Here is an 11,385-nt window from a genome sequence, read left to right on the forward strand (position 1 = left end):
CCCAAATTGGAAAAACTCAAATATCCATCAATATGTCAATAGATAAAGAAATTAGAAATCCACACAATGGAATGCAACTCAACAGTAGAAATTAACAGATTATTAATACACACAACAGGGATAAACTTCAAAATAATTACAATGAATGAAATAAATCAGACAAAAAACACGATATACATGTTTGATTCCATTTATATGTAATTCTAGAAATGCAAAAATAATTTACAATAGAAAAAAGCAGATAAATAGCTGTTGGAGAATATGGTTGGGAGACAAGAAGAAATTTTTTTGGATTTTTTTAAAGTTTATTTATTTATTTTGAGAGAGGGAGAGAGAGAATCTCAAGCAGACTGCACGCTGTCAGCACAGAGTTTGAGGTGGGGCCTGAACTCAGGAACCATGACTGAGTCGAAATCAAGAGTTGGACGCTTAACCAACTGAGCCTCCCAGGTGCCCCAAGAAGAAGGAATTATAGTGAAACATAAAGAAACTTTTGAGAGGTATGTGTTCATTACACTGATTTTGGTGATGGTTCACAAGTGTAGACATACATCTACACTCATCAAATTGAACACTTTACATACATGCAGTTTATTTTATGGTTTTTATATTTCACAAAGCAGTTTTAAACATTTTTTTTAATGTTTATTTGTTTTTGGGACAGAGAGAGACAGAGCATGAACGGGGGAGGGGCAGAGAGAGAGAGGGAGACACAGAATAGGAAGCAGGCTCCAGGCTCTGAGCCATCAGCCCAGAGCCTGACACGGGGCTCGAACTCACGGACCGCAAGATCGTGACCGGAGCTGAGGTCGGACGCTTAACCGACTGAGCCACCCAGGCACCCCTCACAAAGCAGTTTTAAAAGCATGAGTAAAGACTAGAAATTTAAATAAACTAAAATGTTTAAAAAATTATATTTTATTATTGAAGTACAGATATCATGTATTTTATACATATTTCCTTTGCTCTATTTGCATTTTCCAAAATTGTAATACACTATTTTTAAGTGTTTTTCTTTTTTCTCAAATGTACCTTTGTATTTGCTCTTTAAAAAAAAAATTTTTTTAATGTTTATTTATTTTTGAGAGAGAATCAGCATGAGCAGGGAAAGGCAGAGAAAGAGGGAGACACAGAATCCGAAGCAGGCTCCAGGCTCTGAGCTGTCAGCACAGAACCCGATGTGGTGCTCAAACTCATGAGCTATGAGATCATGACCTGAGCCAAAGTGGATGCTTAACCGACTGAGTCACCCAGTCACCTCTGTATTTGCTCTTTATAACAAGGATAAACAACAAAGAAGTTTAAAAGGCAAAATCTACTTACCATACTCATCATCACTGTCAAATCCCAATTCCAAATTAACCACCATTAACAATTTCATGTGGGGCTTTCCAGGGTTTTATCCATGAATATAAACTGACAGAAATTGTGTGTGTGTGTGTGTGTGTGTGTGTGTGTGTGTGTGTGTGTGTGTTAGTTTGGCAGTAGGATTTGGTGGTGGTAGTGAGTAATGGCCCCTCTTCACTTAAACCTTCCCAGTCTCACAAAGCTCCTCTTTTGGCCAGCTTTAACATAGGATCATACAGGGAAGGGAACTCTGGGAAACAATTCTTAGCTGAACCAAGCAGACCCAGTATAATTTAACACATATAATACAGTATATCATGCTTTATTTCTTTATTCCTTTATTGATTATATGTATTTAAGTTGATTCTATGTGTTTGCTGTTTAAAATTGCTTATTGGGGAGGCTTGCTGGCTCAGAAGACCATGCAGCTTTTGATCTGGGCGCTGTGAGTTCAAGCCCCACCTTGAGTGTAGCAATTAATTAAGTTAATTAATTAATTAATTAACTTTAAAAAATAAAACAAAATTCTTACAATAAATGCCCTTGAGTATTTCTATTTTTGTACCAGCGTTCTTTTGTAAGATAAATTCCTAGAAGCGAAATTGCTAGGTCAAAGGATATGTGCACTTAAAGTATTTATAGATAAGTCCAAATTGTCCTCCAAAATGGTTGTGGTAGTTTACTTCCTTTTCTATATTGCTTCTTTGTCAACACTGGATATTACTTACCAATATGATAGAGGGAAACAGTACCCTGCTTCATTTTGCATTGCTTAGCATATTAAAAATGATTTATGTTTCATATGTTTAACAGGTTTATCTTTCTCCTTTGGGTTGCCTGTTGATATTCTTTGCTCTTTTTTTATATATGGAATTGTCATTTTCTTGTTTTCTTGCTGTTCTATAGTGCTTGGCTTTTGTTTTATTTTGTTTTGGTTAGGGTTATATCAACTTATTTTATAATAAAAAAAATTGTAACGTGTGCTGAAGGACCAAGTCATTTAAGTTTGGTTCTATTAGTATAAGGATTCTCCACTTCTAGAAAAACCAGAGATGTGCAGATTCTGTTGGTGGCAGGTCAGATGCTAAGCCATCTCAAATGAAGCAAAGAATTACAGTTGACCCTTGAACAACATGGGGGTTAGAGGTAACAACCCCCATACAGTAAAAAATCCACATATAACTTTGGACTCCCCAGACACTTAACTGCTAATAGCCTACTGTTGACCTACAGCCTTACCAATAACATAAACAGTTGATTCACATATTTTATGTTATATGTTTTATATATATTATATACTGCACTCTTAAAGTAAGCTAGAGAAAAGAAAATGTTATTAAGAAAATAAGGAAGAGAAAATACATTTACAGAACTGCACTATATTTATCCAAGATAAAAATTGTATAAAAGTGAACCCACAGAGTTCAAATCCTATTCAAATCATGTTATTCCATAGGTCAACTGTAGAGCTATTCTGCACTGAGCAACCCAACTATCATTTTGGGGAAATCCACAGAATTCTAACTCCAAATATAGATACTCTCTCTCAATGTTTAACCAATATTCACATTGTCTGAGAACTCTGCTTGGAATTTTTCAGAGCCTATTCAACCAAGGAATACTAAAAATGAAGCACCCATACTATCATCACCACCATCCCCTTTTTGCACTCATGGTAGACCTTGCTAATTGATCACTCTTTCTTCCAGAGCTCAGATGTAGCCTAAAAAGCTTTCTCTATGGGTGCCTCGCTGGCTCCTTAAGCATGTGACTCTTGATCCTGGGGTTGCGAACTGGAGCCCCACATTGGGTGTAGAGATTACTTAAAAATAAAATCTTAAAAAATAAAAAGCTTTCTCTATGCAACATCCCAGGGAGCTGCTACCAATCAATCAGAATTGGTGTTTAAGATAAAACTTGTTTTGCCACCCTGGTTCTAGTTCAAACTTCTGTTTTTTAGAGAAAGAAATGAAAATCCAGGGTGGGGGTGTGACATACACAAAAACACGCAGCAAGTTACTTGCAAAGCCAGAACTCAAAACTAGCCTTCTGCTTCCTAGCTGAATGCTTCTTCCCTGGCACCATTGTGTCCTATCTCTTCTGCTACCACCAGGGAAAGCCTTTTCATGGAGCATTTGGTGAAGAAGACCCTTTTACAGAGTGACTAATACATGCAAATGGTTTGATCACACATTTGTGTCAATAATATCCTGATAGGCTTACAGCTGGACTAAGAAGGGGACTAGTAGGGCAATCAAGAATCTATTAAGGGGCACTGAAAAAGAGTGGCAACTGTAAGAAAGTGGAGAACTCATCTCAGCAAGACATCCTATGGAATTGAATGAAATATCAAATACATTGTGGTGGAAGTGGGGAGCTAGGGTCCCCTCAAAGAGCAGTCTCAGTAGCAACAGATGGTCTCTAACCAGTAGTCTGATTAACTTTTATTTTGCAGAGTCGAGCAATAACAAATCCTTGGGGACAATAAAGAAAAGAATAAAGACGGACAAAAGCTAGCCTTCTCTCTACTTCCTCCATGCATGCTCCTCTACACTAATATTGAACAAATATCTGACTATCAATTTAAAGGAACACTATATTTTTGGTGTGCTCTGAGCATCAAATCATTGATCCTCAAGGTGCAGTCTTATGTCTCCAACCACCTTTGTTCCCTTACCCCCACCCCAACTCCACCCATCCTTCCATCTTACCTGCTCTGCAAAGGCTTCCCTAACTCGCACACTGCCGGTGGTTATGGGTTTCTCCTTGGGAGTATCATCTGCATTTTAATTAGGCCTTGGGAGCCTGTTATCAGCAAGTATCTCTGTATGGAAGGACAACCTGCTTCTTCTCTACCAGGCACAAACTGTGCCTTTTCTTATTTGTATGCCATATAGCACCTGGTTGATTTTGCCACTGCTCAAAAAGTATTTGGTGACTAAATGGCAGAAGGAAAAACTCCCGTTAACTTCTGGGTTTCACTTTCAAAGGGTCCATGGAGATCTTGGCAGCACACAGAATTTCCTTTCCTCAAAGGCCTATCTGATTGGGTCCTGTGCCAGTCATGCAAGGATTCTGCTTGGAGAGGCATGATTTTGGCTTGCCAAAATTCTTTCGTTCTTTCTTTCTTTCTTTCTTTCTTTCTTTCTTTCTTTCTTTCTTTTGTTATTTTTTTTTTTTGTGACTCTCATTTTATCATAGTATTATAAAAATTTGTTTCTACTTTCTCTCATGCCTAGACTAAAAACAGTTTATGGTGAGGCCTACAATGTAATTTATTTTACCCTTTATCTTGAAGGCCAGATATAGAGAGAAAGAGGAAAAAGAAAGAAAAGGGGAGCAGGAATGAGAGAAGTATGAGAATAATGTGAGTTCAATGATAAATGCAAATCTTTATCTAGAATAGTGGTTCTTAAGTAGGGGGAGAGTCTGTCCCCCAGATAGGTGCCAGATTAAATATAGTACACCCAGTTAAACTTATACATTCTAAAATTTATTCATTGTTTCTCTGAAATTCAAATTTAACTAGGCATCCTGTATTTTTATTTGCTAAATTCAGCAATCCTATCCCAGGGGACACGTGGCAATGTCTAGGGGAATTTTTGATTGTCATGACTTGGGGGTTGTTAAAAGATAAACTGAGACATATTAAAATTTTTAAGAGTTTGTTCGAGCAAAAATTGATTCAAATCTGTAGCACCCAACTATAAGTGGCTAGAAGCATTCCTCCAACAAGCTCTAGTGGCAAGACTTTTATGGAGAATACATGCAAGAAATGCAAGGATTGATTGGCTGTAGCTTGAGCTGTTACCTTATTTGGGAAAACCTAGTTGGCTATTTATGGTTGGTTGTCCTCAGGTTTTGATTTCTTAACCTTGAGGCATTTCTAGGCTTAGGTTTTGGTTTGCTTATGCAGGCTGCTAAGGTTTTAGAAACACCTCAGTCTAATGGCCTCCTTGTTTAATCAATTTAACAGGGTGCTACTGGCAACTAGTAGGTAGAGGCCAGGGATATTGCTGAACACTCTATAATACCGAGGACAATCCCCCCACAACAAAGAATGATGTGGTCCAAAATGCCAATAGCACCACTGTTGAGAAGCCTTGGGTAACTTTTATGTCTGAAAAGCACGCAGTCTGGCTAAAATGGCATCGTAGGAAAACAGTACTCATGCGGGTATGGATAAGCATATATTTTTCCTCCAGAAAACTATTTGCAAAGTTTCTTTGTTTTAAATCTACATACTATGAGGGGCGCCTGGGTGGCTCAGTCGGTTAAGCGTCCGACTTCGGCTCAGGTCACGATCTCGCGGTCCCTGAGTTCGAGCCCCGCGTCAGGCTCTGGGCTGATGGCTCAGAGCCTGGAGCCTGCTTCCTATTCTGTGTCTCCCTCTCTCTCTGCCCCTCCCCGGTTCATGCTCTGTCTCTCTGTCTCAAAAATAAATAAAAAACATTAAAAAAAAATTTTTTTAAATAAATAAATAAATCTATGTACTATGATAATCTAGAGTTTCATAAACGTAATTTCTCCAATTTCTCCCTGGGGAAATGTGACAAAATTCAGATCACATTTGAAGGGGAAAAATACTCAGAAATATTAAGTGATTTTCCAGGATCCCACAGAGCCCAAGGAAAATAGAATTAAAACTCAAAACTGCTAAACACATCACTCATTGCAATAAAGCCACCCTATCTCACTTCTCCTCCATTCTCACCAGACTCCGAATAAGGCAATTGCAACAGAGTTTTAGTTTTCAAGAGATCAAAAGTTTTCACAACTGATTAGCATCCATCCAGAAAGCAATAGCTTCCCTTAACCTTGAGATGCAAATAGCCAAAGATTGTCAAGGGATCTGAAGGGCTGGAGGATTTGATGGAAGATCAAATTCCCGACATTTCCAGGGCAATTAGTTTCACATGCAAAGTCACAGGAAGGTCCTGCCTACTCTCCAGGAGCAGTAAAGCTGTAATAAGACCCTGCCTGAGCTTTACAAACTTGGACTAATTGGCCTGCATCTACCCAGCAGAATACATTATCGTTATCCCCATTTCATAGAACACAGAAGGTGGGTAGAAATCTTTTTATGCCACCACCACTAGGCACAAGCTTCTTTAATATTTCCCACTATGGATCACTGTACATAAACTCTGGGTACTGGGACTGCTTAGCTAATTATTCATAGTAGTGGAAAGGAAAGACCTGAAATTAAGTCAAATCTCTTTGCAGGTGCCTCTTAAAATTCCACTTGAAGGTGAATCCTGGCCTCAAAAGGGTTTAAAACAGTTTAACATTTTTATCTGATAGTTAAGGAAACCATGGAGGAAGTTGTCAGTTACAGTCAGGACTTTGGAGCATGAACTAAATTGATTTTGAAAGATCTGATTACTGAACCACTTCCCTCACACTGGCGGCCGGGGCTGGAGCCACGGCTGACTTCTCCGGACGTGCTGTGGCAGTCAAGATCCAGCCAGGTGGCCGCATCCATTTGGTGACTCAAATGCAGCCTGTTGTCACGATGGATTTTCTGCTCACAAATGTACAGTTATGTCTGCACGTCTTTTTGTTACCGCCATGGTTCTCTCAAGGACAGCATGTTAGCTTCCTCCAGGGCCATTTAATGACTGGGGAATCTTCCACTGGGTGACCCTGCCTGACTGACAAGGGATATGACAACCCCAAATTCTCTAGGGCTTTCACCTTAATGCTTCTCTTCCTCTAGCACTGATGAGGCTTCACCTTATGCAAGCTGGCAGCCTGCTTTCTCAAATCAGCCAAAGGACACTGGTTGCAAAGACTTGCCCAGAGAGAATGTGGCCAGCTAAAGATGCTGGTGGAATCCTTGCTGGCAAGACTGACTCCTGACTGAACATCTTAACATTGAACTACCTTTCATGAGACAGGTAAGGCTGATAACAGGAGGTCTAGGTCCTACAAAAGTTTCTGGCTTCTTTACCTCTCAAGGATGCTGAGTCAGGTATTATGGTTAAGAACAGGGTGCAGTCTCTGACATTTTACTAGCTTTGTAACCTTACACAAGTTATTTTTTAACTACAGTTTCCTCATCTATAAACGTTGGATAATTGGGACACCTGGGTGGCTCAGTTAAGTGTCCAACTCTTGATTTTGGCTCAGGTCATGATCTCAAGCTCATGAGTTTGAGCCCTGCGTTTGGCTCCACTCTGGACTGTGAGTCAGCTTAAGATTCTCTCTTTCCATCTCCCTCTGCCTCTTCCCTTCCTTAAAAAAATGTGGGATAATGATACTGAGACTGCAAAGAGTTGTAGGGAGCAATAAATGAACCACTGGCTCATGGTAAGGGCTCAATAAATATGACCTTATATTTATTGGTGGTGGTGGTAGTGATGGTGTTAGTTTGGGCTTCCACTATAAATCAAAGGTACAAGCAAATTCAAGCCTTCAGGCCCACTCTATAGCACCCACAAAAATGAAAGAAAAGAAAAAAGAAAAGAAAGAATGAGTCATAAAGGGGATTAAAAAAAAAAACCAAAAACCTCCAAGTTGCTGCATTTCCTTATTGCCTGTTGCATTCTAAAACCTCTCTCTACCCCCACCCAGTCCCAGTGCCCTCCTCCTGCCCTGTTTTTACCAGAAATCTATACCACCCATTGACCTTTACTTAGCCCTCTGACATGTGCCCTGGCACACATTAAACTCCTGCTGTCCATAACATCAAAGCTCCCACTAGCTCATTGCTCGGGTCTCTGCCATCACAGTATGCTCACTGGAACAGCATTGCATACTGGCAAATAACAATGCTACCTTCAAAGGGTGACCTGAGGAGTGCCAGGAGGCCATGCTTGCCCAAGAACCTCCCTGTACTGGTATGCAGTAGACCTTCCTTTTGTCCTTACTGGCCTGAAATGTCCAGTGTGAAATTTCCAGTTTAGGCAACATCATCCCGTGGACTACTACAGAGAGGAATCATTTATTACATTAGAGAAAAGCCACTTCCCTTTCTAAGTACTCAGTAACACACTGGTTCACAAGAATTGAGCCGATTAGAGAGCCGAGTGAGACCTGGGCCACAGGATGAGGAAGTTTTGATGGTATCTTAGAGAGAAAACATTTTACTGCAAGAAAAGCAGGCAGCTCTGGAGACCATAATTACTGGGGGAAGAATAAGGGCTTGATATCCAGGAACTTAGAAGGTAAGATGCCCAAGATTGTAGGGCAGATATATAGGAAAGGTCACCTTCTCCCACTTTTTGTAGACGCGTCTTATCTCCCTGAACAAGAAGGCAATGCTGTCTGGCTGCGTATGCATATTCATGGCCCCACATTGCTGCAGATAGAAAGGCATGAATATCTTAAATCTATGTTTTCTGTTTCTGTCATGAGTGTGGAAACTTTTGCAATCACATTGTGGAAGGCAGGAGGTTTGAGGGGAGAAATCAATTACCTTTTGAGCTTTAAGAGCAATAAACTTTTTCACCTGCAGGGTCTGTTGGGTAACTGATATCAAAAAAAAAAAGGGGGGGGGATGAGGAGGAGAGGGGTGCTCCATGTGGGGCTTTTATCATGTCCCTGTAGTGGGTCACTTTATATGGGAAAAGGACCTAAGGTAGAAAGAGCAGTAATAAATGCAGACCAGAACAGTCCAGACTTCTAAAGTAGCTCAATTTATAAAGTCATTACTTTGGGTTACCTGAAGCACCTGAATTATCAAATGTAATTTTTATTGACTTGCATAGATGCCATTAACGTTTGGCACCTAACTCTTCCATGTCTGCACGCTTAAAAAAAACAATCAAAGAGGAGGAAAAAAGGCAGGCAGATGTATTAGGATAACACCTCTCCCCACAAAATCTCAGTGATTTGAGAGATAAAGGCTTATTTCCCATTCTCATCACAGTCCAATGTAAGATGCAGTCCCTCGGGTACCCAGATCCTTCCAGTGGATTCCCTCTTTGGAATGGGTCAAGAAGGAAGAAGGAGAGAGCACAAAGAAGGCTTCTCTGTGCTTAACCAGCTCAGCCCAGAGGCAACTTACATCATTTCAGCTTATATCACATTTGTGAGAACCAGTCAGATGCCCCAGATTTAATGCAAAGTGCTGGAGAAAGAGTCTAGTATGTGCCCAGGCAAAAGAGAAAATGGATTGGTGAGCACTTAGTCTCTACCATAGCAAGTGACATTAATTTTAGCACCAAGCCAGTTTAACATTTGGTTTTCCCTTCATTAACACAATATATAATGCAGATATGACTGGGCTGAGCAAGATTCAAATTCACAGTAGCTGAATCAGAGAAATAAATCATCTTTCCCTAGATTGGCACGTTTTTGGAAGACTTGCTGTCACTTCCTATTTCCTGACCATGGCAGACATAGCTAATTAATTATGAAGTTCTCCCCTATAACTCTGGTCACAGCCTCATAATCGCCTCAGTATAGAACTGCAGATGTTCACAACCAAGGGGTCAGAGTCAACATACAAAACAAAGCCTATTTTTGTCCCTGATTCTTTCCACCCCTCATATTTTACAAAGGATGAAACTGAAACTTGGGAAAGTAGAATAACTTCATTTATTCATAGACAGAGTTCTATTTTGTCCCTACTATATACTAGACATTATGTTAATCTTAGACAATATTCCTTCAAACAAGATGCAGGCCTGCCCTCAGGAACTTAAAGGAGACTAGGAATGCAGATGAGAAGACAGGTAATTACAATACAGTATGACTACTGCCATGAAGGGGGTAAGGGCAGAAAACTATGGGAGAACACGGCAGCGACAGCTAACCTACTCTTGATGAGTTTAAGGGCAATCTTGCTAGCTGTCTAGCATTCATGAAAAATGAATAGACTTTAGCCAAGTAAAGGGTGATGCTGAAGAGCAAGAACCAGCCTGTGCAAAGACCAAAAGTAAAGATGAAGATGGCATATATAGAAAACTGGAAGAAATTTATCCTGACTGGAGCCATAGTGCAGAGAGACAGAATTAAGGGTGTATCAATTAGTCATCGCTGTGTAACAACCCATCCCAAAACTCAGTGGTTTAAAGTAAAGAGCATTATTACTGCTCATGAGTCTGTTGGTCAGCTGAGTGGTTCTTCTAGCCTCAGCTGGGCTCATGCACATATGAGCAGTCAGCTGAGAATAGGGCAGATAGCTCTCTCTCGCATGTGTGGGCATTAGCTGGCTGTAGCCTGGTTTCTGATAGCCCTGGCTATCACAACTGGGCTCTCCTCCAAGTAGTCTCTCATTTCCCAGCAGGCTAGCTGGCTTTGTGCACACAACAGTGGCAGGATTCCATAAAAAAGAGCAGAAGCACTCTAAGCCTCTGCTGCCCAGGCTCAGAATTGACTCAGTGCCACTTCCAGTGCATTCAGTAAGCCAAAGCAATTCACAAGGACAGCCCAGAGTCAAGAGGTAAGGAACCTAAAATCAATCTACTACAGAAGGAAAACAGTGGCAAGAAGTAAACCTCCAAAGAACATAAAATGGGCTGTTTTCCAAACCCAGGTGCTTACAGAGACAATAGAGAGCCATGGAAGAGTGAGATGTTCAGATACAAACTCTAGAAAAGCATTGCTTTTTTACTTTTTATTTGAGAGAGAGAGAGCGTGCGCACACACAAGTGTGGGGGGGAGAGAGGGAGAGGGAGCGGGAGGGAGAGAAAGAGAGAGATTGTTCAGTCTCCGCACTCAGCACAAGGTGAGGCTCGATCCCACAATCCTGGAATCATGACCTGAATCGAAATCAAGAGTGGGATGCTCAACTGACTGAGCCACCAAGGCACCTCAAATCCAAAAGACAGTTGATAAAGGACTAGATCATGGCAGGAAAGATGCACTGCATAGTGGTTATGTTCAAGAGAAATTATAGATACTACCTATTGTGGGGGTTAAAAGAAAGAGAAGCCTCTACAATTACATAGCTGGTGAAAGAGCTAAAATTAAAGCCAGATCTTCTACATCCCAAACTGATGCTATTGCCATTCTACCCTAGGTACAATATGTTAACTTCAGAAAAATTTCCACTACTCCCCTACCAGTTACAGTGTTTCCTTAACTTCT

The sequence above is a fragment of the Panthera uncia genome (assembly GCF_023721935.1).
Source record: "Panthera uncia isolate 11264 chromosome A1 unlocalized genomic scaffold, Puncia_PCG_1.0 HiC_scaffold_17, whole genome shotgun sequence".
Taxonomy (NCBI): domain Eukaryota; kingdom Metazoa; phylum Chordata; class Mammalia; order Carnivora; family Felidae; genus Panthera; species Panthera uncia.